Consider the following 27,893-nt stretch of genomic DNA (forward strand, 5'->3'; position numbering starts at 1 on the left):
CTACCAGGGGGTTCAACTTTGTAGACTGGTGGATTGGTGTAGGCACGGGCCCCTCAAACTATGTGTTCAGCTGGAACAAGATCAGTGCCCTTTCCCTCTGAATAGAGCTCCATGGTGCTACAATTCCTTACCTATTATGGTAAAGTCGCACCCTCTACTCGTCAGACTACAAGGGTATGCTCCCTTCTGTTTAAAACAGGATTGTTCTCATCAGAGACTCCGCCAATCTTCCCAATCCTGGGAAACCCAAGCTTCCCTGGTGGATTGGTGTTGGTTCAGCAAAACGGGGACATTGGCGACTAAATAGGTCGTAATTAGACTAGCTACTCAAATTAAAAAAGAACACAGAGTGGACATTGAGCTCTTGGAAAAGTCATATATGACCGCAAAGGCCCAACACAAAAAAACTCCATCCCCAACCTTACTAGCTTAAGTTACATAGTTACATAGTTAGTCAGGTTGAAAAAAGACACAAGTCCATCCAGTTCAACCTTAAAAACAAATAAATAAAATAAAAAATAATCGTACAATCCAGATACCCAATTTTATGCCCACAATTGATCCAGAGGAAGGCGAAAAAAAAAACCAGCAGAGCATGCGCCAATTTGCTACAGCAGGGGAAAAAAATTCCTTCCTGATCCCCCAACAGGCGATCGGATTTTCCCTGGATCAACTTTACCTATGTTAGTACCTAGTTATATTATGTACCATCAGGAAAGTATCCAAGCCTTTCTTAAAGCAGTCTACTGAACTGGCCAGAACCACCTCTGGCGGGAGTCTATTCCACATTTTCACAGCTCTAACTGTGAAGAAACCTTTCCGTACTTGAAGATGAAATCTCTCTTCCTCTAGACGTAAAGAGTGCCCCCGTGTCCTCTGGGTTGACCGTACAGAGAACAACTCAACACCAAGTTCACTATATGGACCCCTAATGTATTTGAACATGTTGATCATATCCCCCCTTAATCTCCTCTTCTCAAGAGTGAATAAATTTAGTTCCTCTAATCTCTCCTCATAGCTGAGTTCCTCCATGCCTCTTATCAGTTTGGTTGCCCTTCTCTGCACTTTCTCCAGTTCCCCGATATCCTTTTTGAGAACTGGTGCCCAAAACTGAACGGCATATTCCAGGTGAGGTCTTACTAATGATTTGAACAGGGGCAAAATTATATCTCTTTCTCTGGAGTCCATACCTCTCTTAATACAAGAAAGGACTTTGCTCGCTTTGCAAACAGCAGCTTGGCATTGCATGTTGTTATTGAGCTTATGGTCTACCAAAACCCCCAGATCCTTCTCCACTATGGATTCCCCCAGTTGTACTCCCCCTAGCATGTATGATGCATGCATATTCTTAGGCCCCAAGTGCATAACTTTACATTTATCAACATTAAACCTCATCTGCCACATAGTCGCCCAATTAGACAGTGTATTGAGGTCGGCTTGTAAATTGGAGACATCCTGTAAAGACGTTATTCCACTGCATATCTTGGTGTCATCTGCAAAGACAGAAATATTACTTTTGATCCCAGACCGAATATCATTTATAAAGATGTTAAAAAGTAAGGGTCCCAGCACTGAACCTTGGGGTACACCACTGATAACCTTAGACCATTCAGAGTAAGAGTCATTAACCACTACTCTCTGAATTCTGTCTTCTAGCCAATTTTCTATCCATTTACAAACTGATATTTCCAAACCTGTAGACTTTACCTTACACATGAGCCGTGTGTGGGGAACTGTATCGAATGCTTTTGCAAAATCCAAGTATACCACGTCCACCGCCACCCCTCTGTCCAAGGTTTTACTTACCTCCTCATAAAAAGAAATCAGATTTGTCTGACAACTTCTGTCTTTCATGACCATGTTGTCTGTTGCTTAAAGTGTTTTTGTTCAGCAAGAACTCGTCGATGTGGTCTTTTATTAAACGCTCCAGTATCTTCCCAGCTATAGAAGTTAAGCTAACAGGTCTATAGTTACTTGGTAAAGACTTTGATCCCTTTTTAAATATAGGCACCACGTTCGCCCTGCGCCAATCCAGTGGGACTATTCCCGTCATTAATGAGTCCCTAAAAATTAGATACAATGGCTCTGAAATTACAGAGCTCAATTCTTTTAGGATCCGTGGGTGGATGCCATCAGGGCCAGGTGCTTTATCCACCTTTATTCTGTCTAAGTATTTCTGGACCATATCACTTTTGAGCCATTGTGGATCATTTGGGGCTGTGTCACTATCACCCCCATTATGGACATGCGCTCCCCCATGCTCTTTTGTGTACACAGAGCTGAAGAAAGTGTTTAATAAATTAGCCTTCTCTTTGTCCCCAGTCACCAACTCTAGATTGTTTTGTAAAGGGCCTACATGCTCAGACTTGACCTTTTTACTATTAATATATTTGAAGAATTTTTTGGGGTTTGTCCTACTATCTTTTGCAATCTGTCGTTCGTTTTGAATTTTTGCATCCTTGATTTCCTTTTTTACATATTCTGTTAATTTCTTTGTAACATTTAAATGACACTAGTGATCCTTCATTTTTATATTTTTTAAAAGCTCTTCTCTTACAGTTTATAGCTTTTTTAACTTTGGCCGTGAGCCACATAGGTTTTGTTTTTAGCCTTTTAAACTTATTGCCCATGGGAATATACTTTGCAGTGAGGTCCCCAACAGTCTTTTTGAAGAATTCCCATTTCTGTTCTGTGCCCATTGAAGCGAATATTCTCTCCCAGTCTAAGTCCTGGAGAGTAGCCCTCATGCTCGGAAAATTAGCTCTCTTGAAGTTAAGTGTTTTTATCTTACCCGTATGTATTTCTTGTTTAGCGCTAACATCAAAGGAAATCATGTTATGATCACTGCTACCCAGGTGTTCCTTTATCTGGACATTAGTAATAAGCTCTGCATGGTTTGAGATTACCAGGTCCAACAGAGCTTCATTCCTAGTTGGGGCCTCAATAAACTGGACCATAAAATTGTCCTGTAATAGGTTTATCATTTTTTGCCCTTTAACTGTCCCAGCAGTGCCATTACTCCAGTCAATTTCTGGGTAGTTAAAATCCCCCATTATTATCACTGTCCCAGCCCTTGCAGCCCTTTCCATCTGTGCAAGGAGCTGAGTCTCCACCTCCTCATTCACATTGGGTGGTCTATAACAAACTCCAACGATTAACTTTGAACTACACCCATCTAAATGCAGTTCCACCCATAATGCTTCGGACTCATCACACTCTCCATCCACCAGGTCCTCTTTCACACTTGCTTTGAGATCATTTCTCACATAGAGACAGACCCCGCCACCTTTCCTTTTTACCCTGTCTCTCCGAAAGAGTGCATAGCCAGGAATATTAATAGCCCAGTCATGTGAGGATTGAAGCCAAGTTTCAGCAATACCGATTACATCATAGCTCTCCTCATGCACCACAGCTTCCAACTCACCTATTTTGCTTGGCAGACTTCTGGCATTGGTGAACAAACACTTTAATGCATTATTACATTTTGCTCTGGTGTTTTTCATATTATTTTTAGTAGTACAAATTGCACTATAGTTTTCAATGGCTGTTTGCAACATGGGAAATTTCTTGTCACCTGCCATATCCCACCCCCCATCTATCCCCATTCCACCCTCCATTAATGTCTGACCCCTAACTGACCTGTCTGCCCAATGTACGTCTGGTTCACCCTCCCCCCTCAAACCCAGTTTAAATACTCCTCCAGCCTTCCCATAAACCTCTTCCCCAGCACAGCAGACCCCCTTCCATTCAAGTGCAAACCATCATTAGCATATAGGTTGCACCCCAATGAAAAGTCAGCCCAGTGCTCTAGAAACCCAAATCCCTCCTCCCTACACCAGGTCTTTAGCCATGCATTCAGCTCTCTAATCACCCCCTGCCTTTCCTGTGTTGCGCATGGCACAGGCAATATTTCAGAGAATATCACCTTGGAGGTCCTTCCCTTCAACTTGCAGCCTAGTTCTCTAAATTGATTCTTAAGGAGCCTCCACCTTCCATGTATACGGTCATTGGTTCCAACGTGGACCAAGACTGCTGGGTCATACCCAGCCCCTCCCAGTAATTTATCCACCCGGTCCACCACATGCCGAACCCTAGCACCAGGGAGACAGCAAACTATTCGGTTGAGGCGATCCTGGCGACAAATTATTCTATCAGTCCTTCTGATTATAGAATCCCCTATAACCACCAACTGTCTAGGCCTTTCTGCACTCCCCTCACCTCCTCTACTAGATGGGCTGCTCTCACGGCTGTTAGGGGGAGCAGTGACATCTAGGGCTGCCACCTCTGTGTTTGTCACCTCCACATTTTCACCCAACTCGGCAAATTTGTTTTGATGCACAAACACAGGACTGGCCTTCCTTTTCTGCGAGCCCCTTCCACTCCCTCTAACTACATTAACCCATCTTCCTATGTGATAATCCTGACTTGCCCCTCCACCCTCCACATCAACCCTACTGACCACCTGCTCAGCGAGCAGAGGACCACTTTCAAGGTTGTCCTTTCTGCCCAGTGTTGCAACTTGCTCCTCCAGATCTCTAATGCGAGCTTCTAGAAGGGCAACCTGCTCACATCTGTCACAGCGGTATGCATCCTGGAGCTCTTGCACCAGTTTTGCATACATGTGGCACACTGTGCACTGAGCAAAACCTTCAACCCTGCTAGCACTCATTTCCCAGTTACAATACAATTACTTAAATGAAGTTTAAGATGTTACTTACAGGTTAAAGACTCCTGTCTTAACTCCTGTTTTCAACTCCTGGTTATTACCTCTCCACTTTAGTTCAAAATTCCACTTGTGTTCACAAAATCCACATGACAAACTAAGACTAGAACTCAATCTCGCCCTCACAATGAAAGCAGAGAGATCAATCCGCTGAAGTTTTACACCCAGAAAGTTAAGACTGGCCCAATGCTGGTGGCCAAACTGTCCCCTAGAACACGGATCACTTCTTTCCCCAAGATACGCGTAGCAAGCCAAGAGTGCACTTACACCAGCACAGTGATAGAGTGCACTGACACCAGCACCGTGATAGAGGGCACTGACACCAGCACCATGATATAGAGCACTGACACCAGCACCGTGATATAGACCACTGACACCAGCACCGTGAAAGTGTGCACTGACACCAGCACCATGATAGAGATCACTCTCCTCCCTATCTGCTGGTCCATATCTCCCCCTGAACTCCCCTCCTCTTCCTCTATTGTGGGCACCCAAATTACATCACTAGACACGTCATCATCGACATCACCTTCCCCACCACTATAACTAGAGATCTTGGAGTAGGCCACAACAGCGGGGACCAACTTCCTCCTTGGGCTGATCTGGGTACTGTCGTCAGACTGTTGAGTGTCGGATGTTGCTACCTCCTCTTTCTGATCCAATGCCAAGAGTGGCTGCGCATCGGAAATGTCTTGATATGGATCGGAAAATAATTCCTTTGACTCAAGCGGAAGGTATATGGTGGTGGTGTTGGTGGTAGTGTCTTTGGGGGTGCACACAGCAGAGAGTGAAGAAGAGGGTGAAGATCGAGAGGATGAGGAGAGTGCAGAAGAGTAAGGCTGAGTGAGCCACTCAACCAAGTCTGGTGCGTCCTTTGACGTAATTGCACACACCTTCTGCAATTTGCCACTTTGGCTCAAGCCTGCTGCTCCTGCCCTACCCCTACCACCCCTGTGGAAGGGCTTGCCTCTTCCTCTGCCTGTCATTTTTTAAATGACCCTGTGACAAAAGTCTCTAGAGAAGTGCAGTATGTATGTGGAAGAAGGTATATAACACCCCACTTCAATCTGTCGTTTTTGGGGACATTGATCTATCACACCAGTTATAATACTTTTTTTTATTGCGTTTGTCACTCTTTGCAGTATCGCTGCAGAAACGCTCAACAGTCACAATGTTGCACAGTGGAAATGCACTATACTATGCTTTCTATATGTGCAAGTATTTTATACGTGTATTACACACCTGTATACTGCACACCAAATAGTACACCTATACCAGTCCTTAAAAGGACCTTTGTGGACCTAGTAGCTAGTGATTTGCAGACTGTCCCTCAGTCCCTACACTGATAAAAGACTGCTGCAGAATAGGACAGCAGTTAGCAGCAGTGCACCACAACCCCATATATTGTACACCTATACCAGTCCTTACAAGGACCTTTGTGGACCTAGTAGCTAGTGATTTGCAGACTGTACCTCAGTCCCTACATTGATAAAAGACTGCTGCAGAAACCAGCAGTAATCTGCAGCACAGCCATGCACCAGCACCCTATATATTGTACACCTATACCGGTCCTTAAAAGGACCTTTGTGGACCTAGTAGTAATAGCTAGCTAGTGATTAAACTGACTGTCCCTGCTCCACAGAGCGTCCTGTCCCTACACTGACGAAAGACAGCTGCAATCACCAGCACAGCAGTGCACCAGCACCCTATATATTGTACACCTATACCAGTCCATAAAAGGTCCTTTGTGAACCTAGTAGCTAGTGATTTGCAGACTGTCCCTCAGTCCCTACACTGATAAAAGAGTGCTGCAGAATAGGGCAGCAGTCAGCAGCAGTGCACCACAACCCTATATATGGTACACCTATACCAGTCCTTACAAGGACCTTTGTGGACCTAGTAGCTAGTGATTTTCAGACTGTCCCTCAGTCCCTACACTGATAAAAGACTGCTGCAGAATAGGGCAGCAGTCAGCAGCAGTGCACCACAACCCTATATATGGTACACCTATACCAGTCCTTACAAGGACCTTTGTGGACCTAGTAGCTAGTGATTTGCAGACTGTCCCTCAGTCCCTACACTGATAAAAGACTGCTGCAGAATAGGGCAGCAGTCAGCAGCAGTGCACCACAACCCTATATATTGTACACCTATACCAGTCCTTACAAGGACCTTTGTGTACCTAGTAGCTAGTGATTTGCAGACTGTACCTCAGTCCCTACATTGATAAAAGACTGCTGCAGAAACCAGCAGTAATCTGCAGCACAGCCCTGCACCAGCACCCTATATATTGTACACCTATACCAGTCCTTAAAAGGACATTTGTGGACCTAGTAGTAATAGCTAGCTAGTGATTAAACTGACTGTCCCTGCTCCACACAGCGTGCTGTCCCTACACTGACAAAAGACAGCTGCAATCACCAGCACAGCAATGCACCAGCACCTTATATATTGTACACCTATACCAGTCCTTAAAAGGACGTTTGTGGACCTAGTAGCTAGTGATTTGCAGACTGTCCCTCAGTCCCTACACTGATAAAAGACTGCTGCAGAATAGGGCAGCAGTCAGCAGCAGTGCACCACAACCCTATATATTGTACACCTATACCAGTCCTTAAAAGGACCTTTGTGGACCTAGTAGCTAGTGATTTGCAGACTGTTCCTCAGTCCCTACACTGATAAAAGGCTGCTGCAGAATAGGGCAGCAGTCAGCAGCAGTGCACCACAACCCTGTATATTGTACACCTATACCAAGCCTTAAAAGGACCTTTGTGGATCTAATAGTAATAGCCAGCTAGTGATTAAACTGACTGTCCCTGCTGCACACAGCGTCCTGTCCCTACACTGACAAAAGACAGCTGCAATCACCAGCACAGCAGTGCACTGAACCCTATACACTGTACTACACCTATACCAGTCCTTAAAAGAACCTTTGTGGACCTAATAGGTTGCGATTTGATTTGTGTCACTACACTGACATAAGACAGAATGTAAAATGGCGGCCAGATCAGGTCTATTTATAAGGTAGGGGGAATGTCCAATTGCCCATGTGCTGAAATGTCTCAATTGGCTGTCCTGTACCCCATGATGGATGTGTCATCATGGGTCAAAGTTCTTTCACACTGTAAACACATATGTCTGCCGGGCGAACAGCTGCAATAGTCCAATAGTCCAGCGGCAAAATATAGCATCATAGGACAGCCAAAGATATGCAAAATGAAGGTTTATGATGCATACACATGAGCAGACTTCTCGTCACACTGAACTCCAAAGGACTTTTTGACGGAGTTCCGACGGAGTTCTGCCAAAACAGACTAGCCTACACACGATCACACCAAAGTCCGACCATCTAAAATATGGTGACTAGGGATGAGCTTCGAGTGCCTAGTTCGCCTGTTCAGCGAACAGTGAACAATTTGGGCTGTTCGCGGCAAATTCGATAAGCCGGAACACCCTGTACAAGTCTATGGGAGAAATCTAAAGTGCTACTTTTAAAGGCTAATATGCAAGTTACTGTCCTAAAAAGTGTTTGGGGACCTGGGTCCTGCCCCAGGGGACATGGATCAATGCAAAAAAAGTTTTAAAAACTGCAGTTTTTTCAGGAGCAGTGATTTTAATAATGATTAAAGTGAAACAATAAAAGTGTAATATTCCTTTAAATGTCGTACCTGGGTGGTGTCTATAGTATGCCTGTGAAGGGGCGCATGTTTCCCGTGCTTAGAACTGTCCCTGCACAAAGTGTAATTTGCGCAGGAAAAAAGTCTTTTAAAATCACTTGCGGCTATATTGTCGGCTCCCGTAATACAGAGAACACTCAATGAGTGTTCTCTGTATTAGCCGACAATTCATTCATTCATGGATTAAAAAAAAAAAAAAAAAGCGTGGGGGTTCCCTTAAATTCAATTACCAGGCCCTTCAGGTCTGGTATGGATATTAAGGGGAACCCCGTGTCAAATTTAAAAAAAAATTGACGTGGGGGTCCCCCTAAATATCCATACCAGACTCTTCAGGTCTGGTATGGATATTTAGGGGAACCCCACATCAAATTTAAAAAAACATTGACGTGGGGGTCCCCCTAAAAATCCATACCTTTATCCGAGCACGCAACCTGGCAGGCCACAGGAAAAAAGGCGGGATGAGAGAGCGTCCCCCCTCCTGAACCATACCAGGCCACATGCCCTCAACATTGGGAGGATGCTTTGGGGGTTTGTGACCCCTCAAAGCACCTTGTCCCCATGTTGATGTGGAGAAGGCCTCATCCCCACAACCCTGAGCGGTAGTTGTGGGGGTCTGCGGGCAGGGGGCTTATCAGAATCTGGAAGTCCCCTTTAACATGGGGACCCCCAGATCCCGGCCCCCCCTGTTTGAAATGGTAAGGGGGTACAAAAGTACCCCTACCATTTCACAAAGAAAGTGTAAAAATGGTTAAATAAGACAAACACACTTTTGAAAAATTCCTTTATTAAAAAAAAAAAAAAGATTCCAGCGGTGCTAATCCACTCTTGCTATACAGCGACGGATCTCCGGGGTCCAGCGATGGATGATCATATCCAGCGATGGGGGATCTCTCAGTCCAGTGCTGTCCATGCATCCGTCTTCTGTCTCTACTGCGGAGACACTGCAGGGATCCCAGCGCTGACGTTTCTTATATTAGGAGGGCGGGGCCACCCGTCACTTGACCCCGCCCCTCTGATGCTGGTGAGGGGAGCCAGTGATTCCCTAATGACGTATGGGTGACCCCGCCCCCTCTGATGTAACGGAAACCTGTTTGTGCTTGTGGGGTTTGTATCTGATTTTCAGTGCGTGTAGTCAGTTCGTATTTGTTAATTCAGTTCGTTGCTGATTTTCAGTTCACTCTTCACAGGCCTTGCTGTTCTTCAGTGCATTCTGTTAAGTTCGTTCTGACCAGCCGACCATTTTGAAGCCATGTTGCATGTACATACTCGTCGTAGAGTTGGTGTTTAGCTTGGGCTTGGTGTTGGGGTTCATTCTTCACCCCAAGTCCATTTCATTAACAGGGTGGGGAGGAGTTCATGGACAAAGAATTTATTTCTCCAGCATGACCAATTCTCTCACATGCCTTTGCTTTGTGAGATCCGTGAGAATAATCCTGATAATTTCAGGAACTTTTTCAGGATGACGGACCCTGTTTTTCTGTTGGCTTTGCTGACCCCTTATTTTTTTTTATCAATTGTATTTTTATTGAAAATTTTCAGAGAGGAATTACAGAGGGAAGTATAACAACACATGATTGTCAGTGTCAACAATGTTACAGGCCGTAGGCCAAAAAGCAAGAAAAGAAAAATAAGCAGACAATAAACAGAAAATAAACACAGTGGTATATTGGTCAGGCAATATCAAGTCACAGGCTCAGTCAAAACAGTAATGCATCTAGCAACGTGGGGAACGGGGGGGGGGGAAGAGTCAGGAGGGGGGGGCGCAGGAGAGAGTCCAATGGGTGGGTAGGCCAGATAGCTACATGTCTGCAAGAAGGCATAGCCAACCACTGGATCTGGAGTATGCTCTGTCCGGGGAGGAGCCTATACCAGACCGAGGCTTCCCCGGGGGAAGAACATATACTGGCGAGGGGGGGGGGGGTAAAGAAAGACATCAAATAAACTTCAGGGGGGGGTTGTAGGGAGTCCCGGGTTAAGGTGGGAATGGTCCCATAAGTCCCAAACTCGGGAAAACCTAGGCAAAGTATCATGAATAACAGCGGTAAGGTGCTCCATCCTGCGGATCTGTTCCAGTGTTTGCAATATCTGTGGGAGTGTTGGTGGGGTCTGCGACAGCCATCTGATTGGTATGGCCCGTCTTGCTGCCAATAGAATATAGCCTAAGAGTTTCTGAACATTGGCAGGCAGATCAGGAAAGGGTAAGCCTAACAGAAAGTGGAGTGGGGTTAGAGGAAGGATGGTGTCGGACAGTTCTTGCAAATATACATGGACCGAGGACCAGAAAGGTTTAATGAGCGAACATTCCCAGAAAATGTGAAAGAGGGATCCAATAGCCTTCCGACATCTCCAGCAGAGTGGGGAAGCCTGAGGATCGTATTTATGTAGGAGCTGTGGGGTTCTGTACCAAAACATTAGGATTTTATATATTGTCTCTTTCTGTTCTACACAGCGAGATGATTTAGAGGCAGTCTCCCAAATCTTCAGCCACTGGGGGGTGGTAATGGACTGGCCAAGAAGCCGAGACCACTTACGCATATAGAGGTGACCTGGGCCAGAAAAAGAGGGAGGGGCCTGTAAATACTTGTAGATCTCAGAGATGAGTCTCGTTTGGTTTGGACCTTGGGAGCAGAGAAGTTCAAAAGGGGTAGGGTTATTCAAGGTTAGGGTTGGGTTTTTGGAGCTAAAGTAATGTCTGATTTGAAGATAGGAATAGAACAAACCCTTGGGGACCTGGAATTTACGTTGAATGTCAGCGAAGGATAGGAGCGAATGTGTAAGTGGATGTACCAAATTACGAAGTTGGAAAACGCCCGCGCGCGTCCAAGGGAGCATGCGTGTGTAAGACAGGCTGTCCGGGATGTCAGGGTTGAACAGTACGTTTAATAATGGTGAACATGGAGAGGCCAGGGAGAAACGTTGGGCACATTTCTTCCAAATAGAAAGTGTAAAGAGCATGGGGTTAAGAGAAAGGTTCCTAAGTTGATGTTTGGAGGTTTCCAGTTCCGCCCAAATCAGCGAGCAGGGGTAGACCGGGGTGGTAATGCTCATTTCAATGTCAGACCATACACTGGATGACATTCTATGGGACCATACTATAACCGGTTTTAGGTGTGTAGCATAATAATATTTAAGGAGGTCTGGGGCCCCCAGTCCCCCCCTAGCTCTGGGGGTGAGCACTACGGAACTAGCTATCCTGTGGGCCTTATAGCGCCAGATAAAGTTGAAGAAGGACCTCTGAATCGCTTTGAGTTGGGACATGGGAATGGGGATCGGCAGTGTTTCGAATAGGTATAAAAGTCGTGGCATAATGGACATCTTCAGGACATTGATGTGACCCAAGAGGGAAATGGGATACAAGTCCCATTGTCGCAAGAGTCGGTCGATGTCCCGAAAGAGTGGTGGGAAATTAGCATGATACAGGCTGGAGTAGGAAGAGGTAAGATTAACCCCTAGGTATTTGAGGGAGGCCGTACACCAACGGTAAGCGAAATTGCGCTGCAAAGAGGCAAGATCTGCGGGGGGAATAAGGATAGGTAGAGCTTCTGTCTTGGTAGTGTTCATTTTATATCCAGAGATCGAGCTAAATTGGTGCAGGAGAGCATGTAGGGAGGGAAGGGAGGTAAGGGGTCTGGTTAAAGTCAGTAGAATATCGTCAGCATATAGAGACAATTTATACTCTGCTTGGCGTAGTTGCACCCCACGGATATCAGGGTGATTACGGATAGCCGCTGCCAGGGGTTCCAAACAGAGAATAAAGAGCAAGGGGGATAATGGACAGCCCTGCCTAGTGCCATTACTAAGGGGGAAGGATGGCGATAGGTAGGAGGAGAGTTGGACTTGCGAAGAGGGCCTGGAGTACAGTGCCCTCAAGGCGGCGACGAAGGGACCTGCAATGCCAAAGTGAGAGAGCGTGGCAAACATAAATGGCCAGCTGAGTCGATCGAATGCCTTCTGAGCATCAAGGCTCAATATAAGAGCTGGGCGGTTCGTTTTGTTTAGTAAGTCAATCAAATCTATAGTACGTCTAGTATTGTCTCCCGCATGCCTAGCCAGTACAAAACCGACTTGGTCTTTATGGATAAGTTGCGGTAGCAAACAGGACAGCCTGATTGCCAATATTTTGGTGAAAATTTTGTAATCGGAATTTAACAGCGCGATAGGCCTGTGATTGTCTGGGAGGGAGGGGTCTTTATCTGGTTTCGGGATCACAGATACGTGAGCATGGAGAAACTGGGGGTCAGGAATGGTGCCTTTCAATAAGGAGGAGAATAGGGAAAGGAGGTGTGGACTCAGCAATGGAAGGAAAGTCTTGTAGTAGGAGTAAGGTAGGCCATCAGGGCCAGGAGCTTTTTGGGTGGGAAGATGCTCCACAACCGCAGCTAGTTCCTCAGGGGAGATGGGAGAGTTTAAAGACGGGAGGTGGTCAGGGGAAAGCTGGGGGAGGGGCAATGATTCCACGAAGGAGTTAAACTTCTCCTGGGTGAAAGTGTATTGATCATCAGCGAGTAGACAATTATACAGCTTATGGTAGAAGTTACCAAACGTCTTAGACATTGTGAGAGGGCAGTAGGTAGAGGAACCGTCGGGTTGCTTAAGGGAGTCAGGATAGGCTTGGAAAGGTCGAGGTTTAAGTTTGTTTACTAGTATTCGGTGGGGTTTGTTAGAGTACTCGTAAAACTTCTGTTTTGACCATAGGAGGGATTTGTCTATCTTCTGCATATCAAGTGATCTAAGGAGGTTGCGTAGGTAGACAAAAGTCCGAAGCCCTGACACCGTGGGAGAGGAGAACAAACGGTCCTCAGCTTTGCGAAGTTTGAGAAGAGCCGAGGCTCTTTTTGTATGGCGTCTTTTTTGAGTCGAGAGCTTATGGCAATACAGTGCCCCCTGAATACAGGTTTATGCGCCTCCCCCAGTGTCGAGGGCTCAGAGACGGAGCCAATGTTAAGCTCAAAATACTCATTAAGGCATGTGGTCAGTTAAGCTTTAGTCTCAGGGTTACGTAGGAGGTCTCATTTAGCCGCCAGTGACAGGAGCGGGGGAAGGCCGAGGATAGGGAGAGTTCTAAATGGACAGAGGAATGATCCGACCATGGGACAGGATTCATTTCTGAGGATACTGCAGCTGTCAAGAGGGGTGTGGAGATGAAAAAGTGATCTAATCTAGAGAAGAGTTTGTGGGGGTGGGAGTAGAAAGTATAGTGTTTCTGAGTAGGATGTTTAATGCGCCATATATCCAGTAAACGTCGGGCCCTAATAAGTCTGCGGAACGATTTGGAGAGGGTGTCCACATTGGAAGGGGTTTTAGTGGGGAACAAAACATGTCTGTCTTTACCTGGGGACATAACCATATTAAAATCTCCACCAATCACTGTGAAAGGGTGTGCATACTTGTCTAACATGGCAAAAACAGCATTGAGAAAGCGAACTTGACCAGAATTGGGGGCATATACATTTAGGATCGTGACAGGTTGAGACTGAAACATGCAATCCAGAATAATAAATCTGCCCTGGGGGTCCAGGTAAGAAGATTGAATTCGCAACGGGCAGGAGCGGCCAATCAGGATCGCCACGCCCGCCTTGCCAGATGGATCTGAAGCCAGAAAGGAGGTCGGAAATGCTTTGCTGGCAAATTTAAGGGAACCCCCAGGACGGAAGTGTGTCTCCTGGATCAGTATCACGTTCGCTTTAGAAGCTTTAAACTCTTTCAGAGCCAACCACCTCTTCCGAACAGAGTTTAAACCTTTCACATTACAGGTAAAAAACTTCAACGACATATCAAAGGAGATAGGTGAAAAAGCAGAGAGAGAAGCATAGAACAGTCAATGGAAGTTGAGTCCCAGGCAGTAGGGAGGAGAAGGCAAAAGGAGAAGAGGAAACCAGGGGAGAGAAAAGGGGAGAGCCTGACAGTTTGGTAGATAGTGGTGCGACAATAATATCGACATTGACATATATCTAGCAAATTGTGGCAGTCGGTCACCAAGGAAACCAAAGGAGACCGAGGCCTGACAAAAAAGAACTTCCCAGAAGAAACTCGTGTACAGATAAACGGTGTCACAAGGATCTGTGAATCACCGGAAAAAGGCTGTAGACAAAAACTAAAAACGTTAAGAAAAAAAAAACACAAAAAAAGCAGCCTATGGGGAGACTGCGTAGCCACAAAAAAAGGAAAAAAACACAAAAATAAAGAAAAAATAAAAATAAAAACGACATCCGTAGAGAAACCCAGAGGAACATAACCTCCAGGAAGCCCGGGTCCGAGCCCGGGACCAAAACAGGGGTCACGAGGACCACCTAGTGTAGGGGGGGGTGAGGAGCCCATAGGCCACCCCACGCCTTCCATAGCTGGAAAAATCAATTCAGCCACCTATCAAAAGCAAACATAGCAACAGAATGTATAATAACATAACAGACAAAAAGCAATGTACTGAAGTTGCAAACAGTGAAAATAAAAAAGAGCATTAAACAATAAACAGTGCACCCCATGGGTGTCGGGGAATAAGTGTGGGGGATCCGCCATGGCATAATAACATAGAACTGCACCATGGAGAATCCAACAAGGCCCCATCTAGGGGGGTAGGTAAGCTCAGACTTGTTCCGATGCAGTGTCCCTCAAGTCGGGGGTTTGAAGGAAGGTCTCCGTTGAGGGGTAAGGTTGGATCTAGAAGGCTTTGGTCGAACTGGGGTCCATATCCGGGCAGGAAGTGCTGACGGCCGAGGTGTAGAGGGAAGTGGAGTAGGTTTTTTCGTCTGGGAGAGGGGGGAGTCCAAGGCTACGCAGAAAGGCGTCACTTTCATGTAGGTCACGAAGAGAGAACTGAGTGCCTTCTCGAGTCACTGAGAGGCGAAAGGGGAAGCCCCATCTGTATGGAACCTTGTGGGTTTGAAGATGAAGCGTCAAGGGGCGCAGATTTCTTCGTCGTGCCAAGGTGATTGGTGAGAGATCATTGAAGATTTGGATTTTGGCACCTTTAAAGTCCAGCTTAGATTGGTTACGAGTGGCAAGTGTGAGTGCTTCTTTACTGTCAAAGTAGTGGAACCGAACCACCACGTCTCTCGGGTTAGCACCTGCAGGGGGTTTAGGCACCAGCGATCTATGGGCCCTGTCTAGTCGCCAATCAATATCTGGAATTCGGGGGGCCACCACATTAAACAGGCTGAGAAGGTAGGAACGGAGATCCCTGTCTTCCACCACTTCAGGAATGCCTCTAATCCGCAGGTATCTGGTAGCAGAAAGGTACCTGATAAGATGGCAGAGCACTGCTTCTTGTATCTTTGAGTCCAGGTGGAGGCTAGCACAGTGGGAGAGAGCAGCACGGATTTCTCCAGGGACCCCTGGCAGGTTGCACAACAGATGGGGGGTGAGGGTAGATGCAGCCCCTCTCCACGGCAGTCACTAGCACCTCCGCTAGGCAGTTAGGTCGAGTAGGCCCGAGGCCTAAAGATGGCGGCCGGCCTCATGTGGAAGAGGCTCCGCAGTAGGCCTCAGCACGGCCGGAGCCTTCAGGGATGGTCCAGGTCACCCCCGCCGGTCACCGCAATCCCCGGTGGTCGCAGAGGGACTTCAGCCTCCTTGCAGGGACCCCGGGATGGCGTGGAGGTCCAGGGCAAGGGTAGGCCCCAAGATGGCGGCGGCGGTCCGGCGGGCGAAAGTAGGTCGCGAGCCCAGACGGGGCTTGATCGGCCGAGAAAAGCCACAAAAACCTCCCGGTATGGAGCGGGAGGGCTCTAGCACTTAGCAGGGAGAGTCCAGGGCTCTCTCCCCGCTCGGATCGTCCCGATGCTGGCAGATGAAGCGGCGGCTGTGTCGGAGCTCTGGCACAGCACGTCCGCTCCCGTCGACTTCCGGTCACGCCCCCCTTGCTGACCCCTTATATCAGCAGGCAGGATACCTGCATGAGGGAAGCCATCACTCCGGAACAGAGGCTAGTCACCACGTTGAGGTACTTGGCGACTGGGAGAAGCCTGCAGGACCTTAAGTTCTCGACAGGTATCTCCCCCCAGGCTCTGGGGAGCATTATCCCAGAGACCTGTTCTGCCATCATTCAGGTCCTGCAGAAGGACTATATTAAGGTAAGATTTATCCTTTAACATCACTTTATTGTATTTAATGTTTGCTAATGTATTGTATTTCTTTCCTCAATTCCTAATTACCATGATTGCAATATGTTGTGAATGTCTCCTTTGTCCTCACGCATGCTATAATCTTTTAATGCTCCTTATTTGTCATTCATGCATATTTGCCTTCACTAACCTCCCCAGCATGCTATGCTGGGCCCATATCCACCTAGTCTATTCACTTAACAATGTATTTTGTCAGCAGCATTGTGGGCTTTAACTTAAACCACCCCTTAAAATGTGTCCAAATGGTATGTGTATCCTTAAATTTATAAGCCCCCCTTTAAATGTGTCAAAATGATATGTGTATCCTTAAATAAATTTATAAGCCCCCCCCCAAAAAAAAAAATGTGTCCAAATGGTATATGTATCCTTAAATTCATTTATAAGCCCCCTCCTTAAAATGTGTCCAAATGGTATGTGTGTCCTTAAATTAATTTATAAGCCCCCCTTAAAATGTGTCCTTAAATCCCCCCTTAAATTTTATCAGTGGGCCATCAGAGGGGTGAGGAATCTGATAAGTAGGCCTTATATTTTAGTATTTAAATAATACTTAAAATAAATGTGCTACTGATGTTGGGCAAGCATGTGTTTTGTGTAATGTGCTTGCAATGTTATGTGCAAAAGTATTTATATATTTTTTTTCTTGTTTGACTCCCCATTTTCCTTCAATACCACAGGAACCGTAGACTGTGACATCCCATTTTGCCACCCGTTGGGACTCTCCGAACTGTGGAGGGGCTATAGATGGGAGGCAGGTCCACATTGTGCCACCACCCCATTTGGGGTCATACTATTTTAACTATAAGGGGTTTCATAGTATCGTGTTAATGGCAGTGGTGTCGGCACAATATGAATTTCTGTATGTGGACGTGGGGAAGAACAGCTGGATTTCAGATGGAGGATTCTTCGCCCAGACAGAGTTCTACCAGCATCTCCAGAGTGGTGGCCTGGGATTTCCACCTGATACGGATAAGGTGAAAGGACTCCCCTTTGTCTTAATTTCAGATGAAGCCTTCGGTCTGGGCGAGCACCTGATGAGGCAATTCCCCCAAAGGACCCTCATCCCAGAGAGGATGGTTTTTAACTACCTGGAGCGAGAAGAGTTGTGGAGAATGCCTTCTGGATAATGACCAGCCAGTTCCGCCTTTTTCTGACGTCAATCCATATGGCAGACTACAAACGTAATCATATCGTCCTAGCATGCTGTGTCCTGCACACATTTTTAAGAAAAAATTCTAGAAATGATATTGCCTCAGTTGGGCCTCAGGCCGGACTTATTCCTGAGATTGCTCTGACAGGCCTGGATACTGGCCGTACTGGCTTGGCCCCCCAAAGCGCCCGTGAAGTTAGGTATAAATATGTTATTTTTTTTTTACGTGTAGGGGGCCATTGCAATGCCAGACAATGTCTAATTTTTATTAATAAAAAAAAATGATCAGATAAAATCTAGAAATGTATTTATTGCTTGCTTTTCTTTTTGTCTGTCTCCTAGTGCACTTGTAGTGCCAAGTGTATTTTCCTTTCGTAAATAAGCCCCATTGTCAGTGTAACCACCAAATTAATTACAAAATTGATATTGAGCATTGAAAGAAGAAGCCACACATTTTTTATTAGCAAGCTTTTTAATCTGTACACATTCACATGTGCGTTACGAGTAAGGGGTTGCACCCACAAAACGCGGACATTGAGATCCCCTGATGGCAGATAGCACATGTTGACACATCGTGTGCATCTTCAAAATTTGGATTTTAAAATGTAAAAAAAAAAGAATTTGTTTGTTTAGTCCAACAAATGGGAAAATGGATGGGATTTTGAAAGAAATGTATATTCTCCCCAACACATCTATCATGTTCTTCATTTGTTGTTCCATAACATTCAGTTTATTTCTAATAATGTCGATTTCCCCATTCCACATCATGATGTCGTGGATGAGCCTTTGGGCGCTGTCACTAGTGAAAGATTCAGCTTGCTGTTCCACAACCAGCACATCACCTAAAAATTGGTTAAAAAACATATCTTACAAATATGCAGGCATACATAGATTACCTGAAGCTGGGGTGTCAGACACTCTCCTGTTTGGGTGACAATCTTGCCCACTTCCTCCACCTCTCCTTCCTCCAGATCCTCGTGGCTGCTTGGGCTTATTTCTCCTTCTTGGTAATGTGGAGGGTCCCCCTGAGTCTTTTCTCCCCTATGAGAATGAAACAAAAGGTATACTTAGCACACAAATACTTGAGTCCAGAAATAGGAATATGAAACATTGCTTAGAAGTGGTGTACAATTGTCTGTTTGGGAAGAGGTCCAAGTTGAAGACATGATTAAAATTCCCTTTTTACCAAACTGCAATACTTAACTTTTTTGGCCAAGCTTCACAGATGGAGACACCCCAAGTATCTCTTGCAGCCCCTGTGTGGGTTACCCTAAAAAAATGTTCTCTGGTGTCTCACACTAGTGCTCCTGAGTCCAGATTAGGGATGAGCTTTGAGTTTGAGTCAAACTCATGTTTGACTCGAACATTGCCTGTTCGCCTGTTCGGAGAACAGTGAACAATTTGGGGTGTTCGTGGCAAATTCGAAAAGCCACGGAATACCCTGTACAAGTCTATGGGAGAAATCTAAAGTGCTAATTTTAAAGGCTAATATGCAAGTAACTGTCCTAAAAAGTGTTTGGGGACCTGGGTCCTGCCCAGGGGACATGAATCAATGAAAAAAAAAAGTTTTAAAAACGTCTGTGTTTTCGGGAGCAGTGATTTTAATAATGATTAAAGTGAAACAATAAAAGTGTAATATTCCTTTAAATTTCGTACCTGGGGGGTGTCTATAGTATGCCTGTGAAGGGGTGCATGTTTCACGTGCTTAGAACTGTCCCTGCACAAAATGTCATTTGTGCAGGAAAAAAAGTCTTTTAAAATCACTCGCGACTATAATGAATTGTCGGCTCCCGTAATACAGAGAACACTCATTGAAAGTCATTGATAAAAAAAAAAAAAAGCGTGGGGTTCCCCCAAATTCAATTACCAGGCCCTTCAGGTCTGGTATGGATATTAAGGGGAACCCTGCGTCAAATTAAAAAAAAAATGATGTGGGGGCCCCCCTAAAAATCCATACCAGACCCTTTATCTGAGCATGCAATCTGGCAGGCCGCAGGAAAAGAGGGGGGGACGAGAGAGCGCCGTATGGGTGACCCCACCCCACTCTGATATAACGCAGGTTTCCGTTACATCAGAGAGGGGCAGGGTTAGCTATACATCATTGGGGAACCCCGGCTTCCCTCACTAGCATCATAGGGGGTGGGGTCAGGTGACGGGTGGCCCCGCCCTCCTAATATAAGAAACATCAGGCGCCAGCATCCCGCAGTGTCTCTGACAGTGGAGACAGAAGATGGATGCATGGATGGACTGCACTGGATCAGATCAGCCATCGCTGGACCCCAGAGAGATGATCATCCGTCGCTGGATAGCAAGAGTGGATTACCACCGCTGGAATCTTTTTTTTATTTTTAATAAAGGAATTTTTCAAAAGTGTGTTTGTCTTATTTAACTATTTTTTACACTTTATTTATGAAATGGTAGGAGTACATTTGTACCCCCTTACCATTCCAAACAGGGGAGGGGGCGGGATCTGGGGGTCCCCTTGTTAAAGGTGGCTTCCAGATTCTGATAAGCCCCCCACCCGCAGACCCTCACAACCACCGGCCAGGGTTGTGGGGATGAGGCCCATGGTGCTTTGAGGGGTCACAGACCCCCAAAGCATCCTCCCAATGTTGAGGGCATGTGGCCTGGTACGGTGCAGGTGGGCGCTCTCTCGTTCCCCCCACCTCTTTTCCTGCGGCCTGCCAGGTTGCGTGTTATGATAAAGGGTCTGGTATGGATTTTTAGGGGGAACCCCATGCTTTTTTTTTTTTATCAATGACTTTCAATGAGTGTTCTCTGTATTACGGGAGCCGACAATTCATTATAGCCGCGAGTGATTTTAAAGGACTTTTTTTTCTGCAAAAATGACACTTTGTGCAGGGACAGTTCTAAGCACAGGAAACATGTGCCCCTTCACAGGCATACTATAGACACCCCGCAGGTTCGAAATGTAAAGGAATATTACACTTTTATTGTTTCACTTTAATCATTATTAAAATCACTGCTCCCGAAAAACTGCCATTTTTAACATTTTTTGCATTGATCCATGTCCCCTGGGGCAGAACCCAGGTCCCCAAACACTTTTTAGGACAATAACTTGCATATTAGCCTTTAAAATTAGCACTTTAGATTTTGAACATTCGAGTCCCATAGACTTTAATAGGGTTCTAAAGTTCACATGAAGTTTAGGTCTGTTCACAGGTTCTGGTGCGAACCGAACAGGGGGGTGTTCGGCTCATCCTTAGTGACTGCATTTCCAAGTGCACTTTCAGTGCAAAGTGGATTTGCCTTTAGTAAATAACCCCCAATGCGCTGCAGTGTGTTTCAATGTTTTGTTGTGTGTTGTGCTATGTAAAAATGCAGACATGCTGCATTTTTATGTAATACACAAAAACGTACCTGTGTGGTGTGAATGGAACACATTGAAAATAGTTTTCTCTGTTTCTTCCTTGTGTTAAGCCCGTGTTGATGAATTCTGAGCAATAACTCTCAAGGCACCTGGTGTAAACAACCCCTTAGGCTGGGTTCACACCTATGCGAACTGGATGTGAGTTTCCCAGCATCCAATTCGCATGACAGGAGATTGTGACCGGCTCTCTATGGAGCTGGTACACATATCTCCATTACGGCTGCGGAGCTACTTGCACAGGAATGCTGTGTGTCTTCGGCTCTGTTTCAGGGCTGAATTCAGGCAAAATGTGTCCCTGATTAAACCCTGAAACAGAGAACATGGGGGCACTGGACCCCTGCTGCGAACCACATCCATCGGAGGTGTAAACCCAGCCTAAGGGCCGGTTCACACTGCGACGCGAGGCGAGGCGACACGGCTCGCCTCGCCTCGCTCCCGCAAGTCGCCCCCATTCAGTGCTATGGAACCGTTCTGAGAGGAGCGACTCGAGTCGCTCCGACTCAGAAAAAAGGTTCCTGTACTACTTCGGGGCGACTTCGGGGGCGACTTGCATTGACTTCTATGCAGAAGTCCTCTGCAAGTCGCCGCTGACCCCCCCTGCAAGTCGCGGCGAGGAAGTCGGAGACGCCTCGCCGCGGCTCGCAGTGTGAACCGGCCCTTACTGTACATCTATGAACTTTGTTTTGTTAAATGCAATGATAGCACCAAGGACATACTCAATTCATTTTATAGCATCTTGTTTAAATTCTTAATCTTATTGTTTTATTTCCAGCTAGCAAAACTTGTCCACATAGATAATATGTGTTTTGTGCTTACAAGCAAATATAATAATATTATGGGATTATTATTTTGTTACATAGTGTTTTTGGATCCCTGCTGCTATCAATATAACTCATGCTGTTATAAAACAACTTTACATGCTGGAAGTTTTCATTTTCTTCTACAGACTTAAGACATAACAAAATCAAATTTAATTCAGAGATTGTTGGAATTACTTTTTTATTTGCAACAATAGTGATTAGAACAATAAATTACTAGGTTTATGCTTGCAGATATTAGCTGCAGAGATAGTAAACCTGTAATTTTACTGCAAGCTAAATAAAGGCAGGATCTTGTTTTTAAAATAAGGACCTGTTCAGATCACTAAATATGATCATTAAACATGGTTTCCAGAGTACCTTGCAGTGGTATTGTAGTTAAAATGTAACCTAGGACCAGAGATCAAAAAACATTTTGTGGCTGTGCCCACTCTCTCTCTCAATGGCATTATGCTGTATGAGAAAAAAAAAAAAACGCCTGATCATCCATCTGTGAAGATCTTTATTCAGGCACTTTCTGTTTTTAGGTGAAAATTTCCTAATTTTCTTCCTGTATTGTCTATTGTATAAGGATTTCTGTTGGGGACTACAGCTGGTAATTTCAATACACATAAAGCAGGCAGGGCCGATTCTAGGGTCAGAGATGCTTGGGTGCAGAAATATTTCTGGTGCCCCCATTTGGGCTTGGTCATCTTACATTAACTCCTCCCCTTTACAAATGTTTCTATGGCAATGACTCAAACACAAAGATGCTCCACTAAGGGGTTTTCCTTATCCTGGGATCCTCCCACAATCTCCTAACAACACACAAAATACAGGAAGAGAAGCAGAGTACTCTAGTAGGACCTGGAGGGGGCGTCTCTTTAATGGACACAGGTAGGGTCTCTGTTAGAGAGTCTGTTGGAAAGAGCGCCCACCAGGCCCCATTAGAGACTACAATGGGGTCTAATAGATTACGCCTATCTGGTGCCCTCCTTCCACTTAGTTTGCACCTACACACATCCCTGAAATAGATCCCGCAGTGCATTGATTGAGAACTTTGCTGCAGACTCTGATTGAATAGTAGGCACAAGTGACAGTGATTAGTTAGTAACAGGCACAAGGGTGGGACCTGGCTGTGGGCACTGACTGTGATTGATCAGCGACCATGAGCAGGGGCGTATCTAGAGCATTTGGCCTATATCTGCCCCCCCCCAACATTAAAATGTAAAACACCCACAAAAATGTGTAATGTTTTCAAGAATACTGTATTTATTTCACAAGTAAGTTTCACAGACTCCCATCACAGGGGTTTAAACTCACCAAATGGAATAGAATGGTGAGTTTAAACCCCTAGGGGGACGTGTGGAGCACAGTGTGGAGGATAACGGTGTTAAGTGACCTTACCGATTGATCTATCTACAAACTCACCCACTCAGCTGTTTCATGGACTTGTTTTATTTCCTGCACATCTATCACTGTATTTATGACTGTGATTATCAGCACTATTTTGAGTCTTTCGTGTATATTTAATTATGCACATCAATGTTAATAGAATATGTTGACTGGAGCACTGCTTTGATTAATTAATTTTAATTGCTTTTAAGCGGTTGTAAAATTCTTTTAATCATTCATGTCTATATGTAATAGCTTATTCTATTATATTATATTCCCCCCCCTTTTTTCCCCTCCTCCCCTTCCCTTCCTTTTTTCCTCTCTTTGGACACATGTATATGGATATGGGTCTGTGGGATGTTTGTCCGGAGAGAGGGGGAGGGGAGGAGGGGATTCCCTCTGATAAGAGACGAGCCCTTTTTCCTTATGAAAAGTTTCTTATAAAAAGTTTTTCATATTTAATGTATTTTTTATGATTCTTTTTGTTTTTAATTTATGATTCCCAGGTAACTCTGATGGTTATGGGCAGAGGTCTGGCTTTATGTGGTAGTGGGGCAAATTTTTATTCTTTTTCCCTCATGCAAAATGGCGGATTAGGGGATGATATTGGTATTTTTGTCCTCTTTCCCTCACTTAATATGGTGGATTGGGAGACAGCATGGAGCTCAGACCGAGGCTGTTTTGTTTATGATTTGGTATATAGGCGGTGCGTCAGAACGCCGTCCCGCATCCCGTGAACACGTCCGTTCGAGACGAAAAGCGCGTAGGGAGATAGGCGTTCTGACGTCTCTACGTTCTACGCACAACTAGGAAGTGCGGGCGGCACACGAGTCCCAGCCGGCTCGTTTTATTTATACAATCGTTTTCTTCTATGCACATGTGAGTGTAATATTTTATGTTTTATTCCATTAAAGTAAGTGGTTTTACGCTATGCGAGTGCCTTTTGATTTTTTATATGATCCACGATACCCTCGTTCCCTGTCTGGAGGCTTCGTATTGGAGATAAAAGCTGTGTGGTGCCTGTGACGGTTCATCCATAACTTCTGTGCTGTTGCTCTGTTGATCTCATTGACACTGAGATCTATAACTCTGGTAAGCGGCCCCTCTTCTCACTGGTGGAGGATTGTTTGGATTGTTTTTCACACAGGAATCTGTGGGTGTCTACTTCATAATATCACCTTTGAAGAACCAACACTATTCTTTGGTCAATTTTTTCTGTTTTTTTCTTCCTTTTTATTCAATGCATATTTTTTGTTAATTTTTTTCTTTGCTTATTCACTACAATTAATTTATTGGTGTGTAGGTTTATCTTTTCTAATGTATATGATTTATATATAAGGGGTATACAAGTTATGCTAATTTCATTATTGGTTCTGATTTAAAAACACTTTTTTCACTTATACGATGAAAAGATATTATTCACTTATATAATTTAATGATTTGCATTTAATTAATTGGTTAATTCAATTGATCTAATTATTTGCATCTATTTTTGTCACCAGAAATTACTATTTTTTCTCATGACTATTGATGTTTTTTTGTGATTAGTTTTTAGAAAGAAAATTTTTTTTTGTTTTTAGCGCAGCTCACTTTGTTCACCTATTTAGTTTGATATCGGAGTATTACGATTAGGGTTGCTGCTTGTAGGGAATTTATATAATATTATTTTGTGTTTGAATAGCGCGGTTTACTCTTTATACCGTGTTTGTGATCCTTATACATTTACTGCAGCTATTCTATTTATGGATATTTTTGATTTCCGTGCCTCAAGGGTGGTAAACATCGAAGGGGTCTTTGAACCCTTTGCTGAAGGCGATGGGGATTTGGGTGGTCTATTTACGAGGTTAAAAAACCTAATAGTATCTGAGATCCATACCCAATGGGATGTTGCGTTTTTGGAAACGTATATAAAACAGCAGATGGTCCCTCGCAGCTTGAGGTGGGAGGTCTGCCCCCAGAAAGGTGAGGTGGATCTAGAGGGATGGTACAAATATTTCAATGAAGCTGGTGTTGCCTTTCTACGTTTTCTCGTAGAGAGGAAGAGCTTAAAACTTAATCGCTTAGATATTGAGATTAAAAGTTTAAAAGATAAAATATTGCCCTTTAAAAATAATGAGGAATATCTAGATAGATCCAAAGGTCTTCTAAAGTTATTGGAAAAAGAGGAAAAAGAACAAAAACTAAAAAAGAAAAAGAAGTATAATCGAGATATTTTGGACTATCAATCTATGACAGTTTTTGAGTGGCAAAAGAGATTATTGGCAGAACAAATAGATATCTCTGGTCCAGCTATGGACACTACCCCGGTGGTTATATCCCAAGGTGGGATACCACCCCAGTACATACAAAATCAGACAGCACCATCTGTGAATTCTCGTTTTCGCTCTCCTGGTGAGGGAAAGAGAAATTACAGCCAAACTAGAGGCGGCAAACGTGGACCCCCTCAGGGACATGACAACAGAGGAAGAGGACGAGGTGGGCAACGTCAGAATGTCCCCCTCCCCCCTCAGACATATGCCCAAGCTCCCTCTCTCTATTATGGTCAGGCTGCTCCCCCTCCAAATTGGAGACAGGAGAGACCACTTGCACCCCCCCCTGGATGGATAGGAGGCCCTAATTCCAAACAGGTTTACTTCCCATATCCTGCTTACAACCAATTACCCCTTCCTTCTCAATATTTAAAACCCAACCCACCAGCAGCTTATAATAACAGCCAAGTGGTACATTATGATGTTGATTATCAATCTCAATTTATTATTCCTACACAAAACAGTTTCTTGCCTTTACAGAATTCTGTGTTTCCACTAGAAAGAAACTATATGTCTACGGATGGTATGGCAAACTTGAGGCCCAATAATATGGGTCCCTATGTTGAAACCCAGGGAGACTCTAGCAATGGCAACTTGGGCGCCAACCCAGGCCATACTAGTTGGGGTTTTCCCAGGCCAAACCAGGGCATCAAAAGAGTGGTCGAACTAAGAGAGGAACTAGAGGGGGGAGGCGCACTCAGCCCAAAAAGATTAAGAACGTAATCGGTGCGGGTATTTTTAACCTTAGTTTGGCCACTCTTAACGACTGCGAACTGAGTGTCCTGGATAAGGGCCTTAAGTTTGCTCCAGCCAAGAATATGAATAAATTCCAAACATACATGGATATTCATAAGTATGTAAGGAAGCTTAACATTCAAAGATATGTAGCTTCAAATCCCATTAATTTTCTTAGGAATACCTCTGGTGATTATTGTCACTCGGGACTTTCTAATGCATCACTTTTCAACCCACCTGGGCATTTGTGTCCCTCTCTAAAAGTCTTCCGCGATCTGGCCCTCAAAGATCTTGAAGACTTACGCATTAAAAAAGTTAAAAATAAAGAGGCGATCGATGTTGGCATTGAATCCCTCTGTAATAATAAAAATGTGGTCATCCGCCCAGCGGACAAGGGGGGGGGGGGGTATAGTCATCTTGAATAAGGATGACTATATAGGTGAGATGAATCACATTTTAGGGGATAGGGCTACCTATATCTCCCTACCTTCTAATCCGAATGCACAATATAAAAGAACTCTGGAGTCTCTTGTTGCAGAGGGATTCGATCAGGGAATCTTGAATAAGAAAGAGAGGGCCTTCCTTGTTCCAAAAACTCCTAGAATCCCTATAATCTATTACCTACCTAAGGTTCATAAGAGTCTTACCTGCCCCCCGGGATGACCCATTATTAGTGGGATTTATTCCATTACTTCCCGGGTGGGTAGGTACATAGATTTCTTTTTACAACCTTTAGTGCGTCGAATGCCATCATTCATTAAAGACACGAGACATATTATCAATCTCCTCGAGGGACATCATCCCAAACAAGGGACCCTGCTGGTAACTGCAGACGTTGCGTCATTATACACGAGCATACCCCAAAATATGGGTTTAGAAGCCGTTTTAGATTCCCTGGAGAGGTTTTCTGATCTCCCTCCAGAACAAATTGATTTCATCATGAGACTCTTAGAGTATGCGGCTACGCATAATTTTTTCTGGTTTGGAGGTGACTTTTTCCGCCAGATCAAGGGGGTAGCCATGGGGGCCAAATATGCCCCCAGTTTGGCGAACCTCTTTATGGCGAGATGGGAGGAGGATGTTGTCTATGCCCAGGTCAGGCCACAGCTGACCTTTTGGGCTAGGTACATAGACGACATCCTCCTCCTATGGGATGGTAGTGAATCAGACCTTTCCTTGTTTATGAGTGAGCTTAACTCTAACACCAGGGGTATACACCTGACTTATGAAGCTAGTCCTACTAAGATTAATTTCTTAGATCTTACTATTGCGATTAAAGGAGAGAGTTTTATTACATAAACTTTCTTTAAAGCCACCGATAGGAACTCCTTTATACCTACCGCTAGCTGCCACCACCCAGCCTGGCTTAAATCAGTACCTAGAAGCCAACTTTTGAGGTTGAGATGCAACTGTACAGAACAGGATGTTTTTATACAACAGGCCCGTGTTCTTAACCAGAGGTTCATTGATAAAGGTTATCCGTCTGAACCCTTGACATGCTTGGTAGATGAGATCAGCCATATTGAAAGATCTGAGCTATTAAAGGAACGCGAAGGGGGTCGTCAAAACAATTTTCGCCACCCCTTCATTACCAATTAT

The sequence above is a fragment of the Lithobates pipiens genome, unplaced genomic scaffold, assembly GCF_037356315.1.
Source record: "Lithobates pipiens isolate NorthernLeopardFrog02 unplaced genomic scaffold, aLitPip1_a1.2 Scaffold_16, whole genome shotgun sequence".
NCBI lineage: Eukaryota > Metazoa > Chordata > Amphibia > Anura > Ranidae > Lithobates > Lithobates pipiens.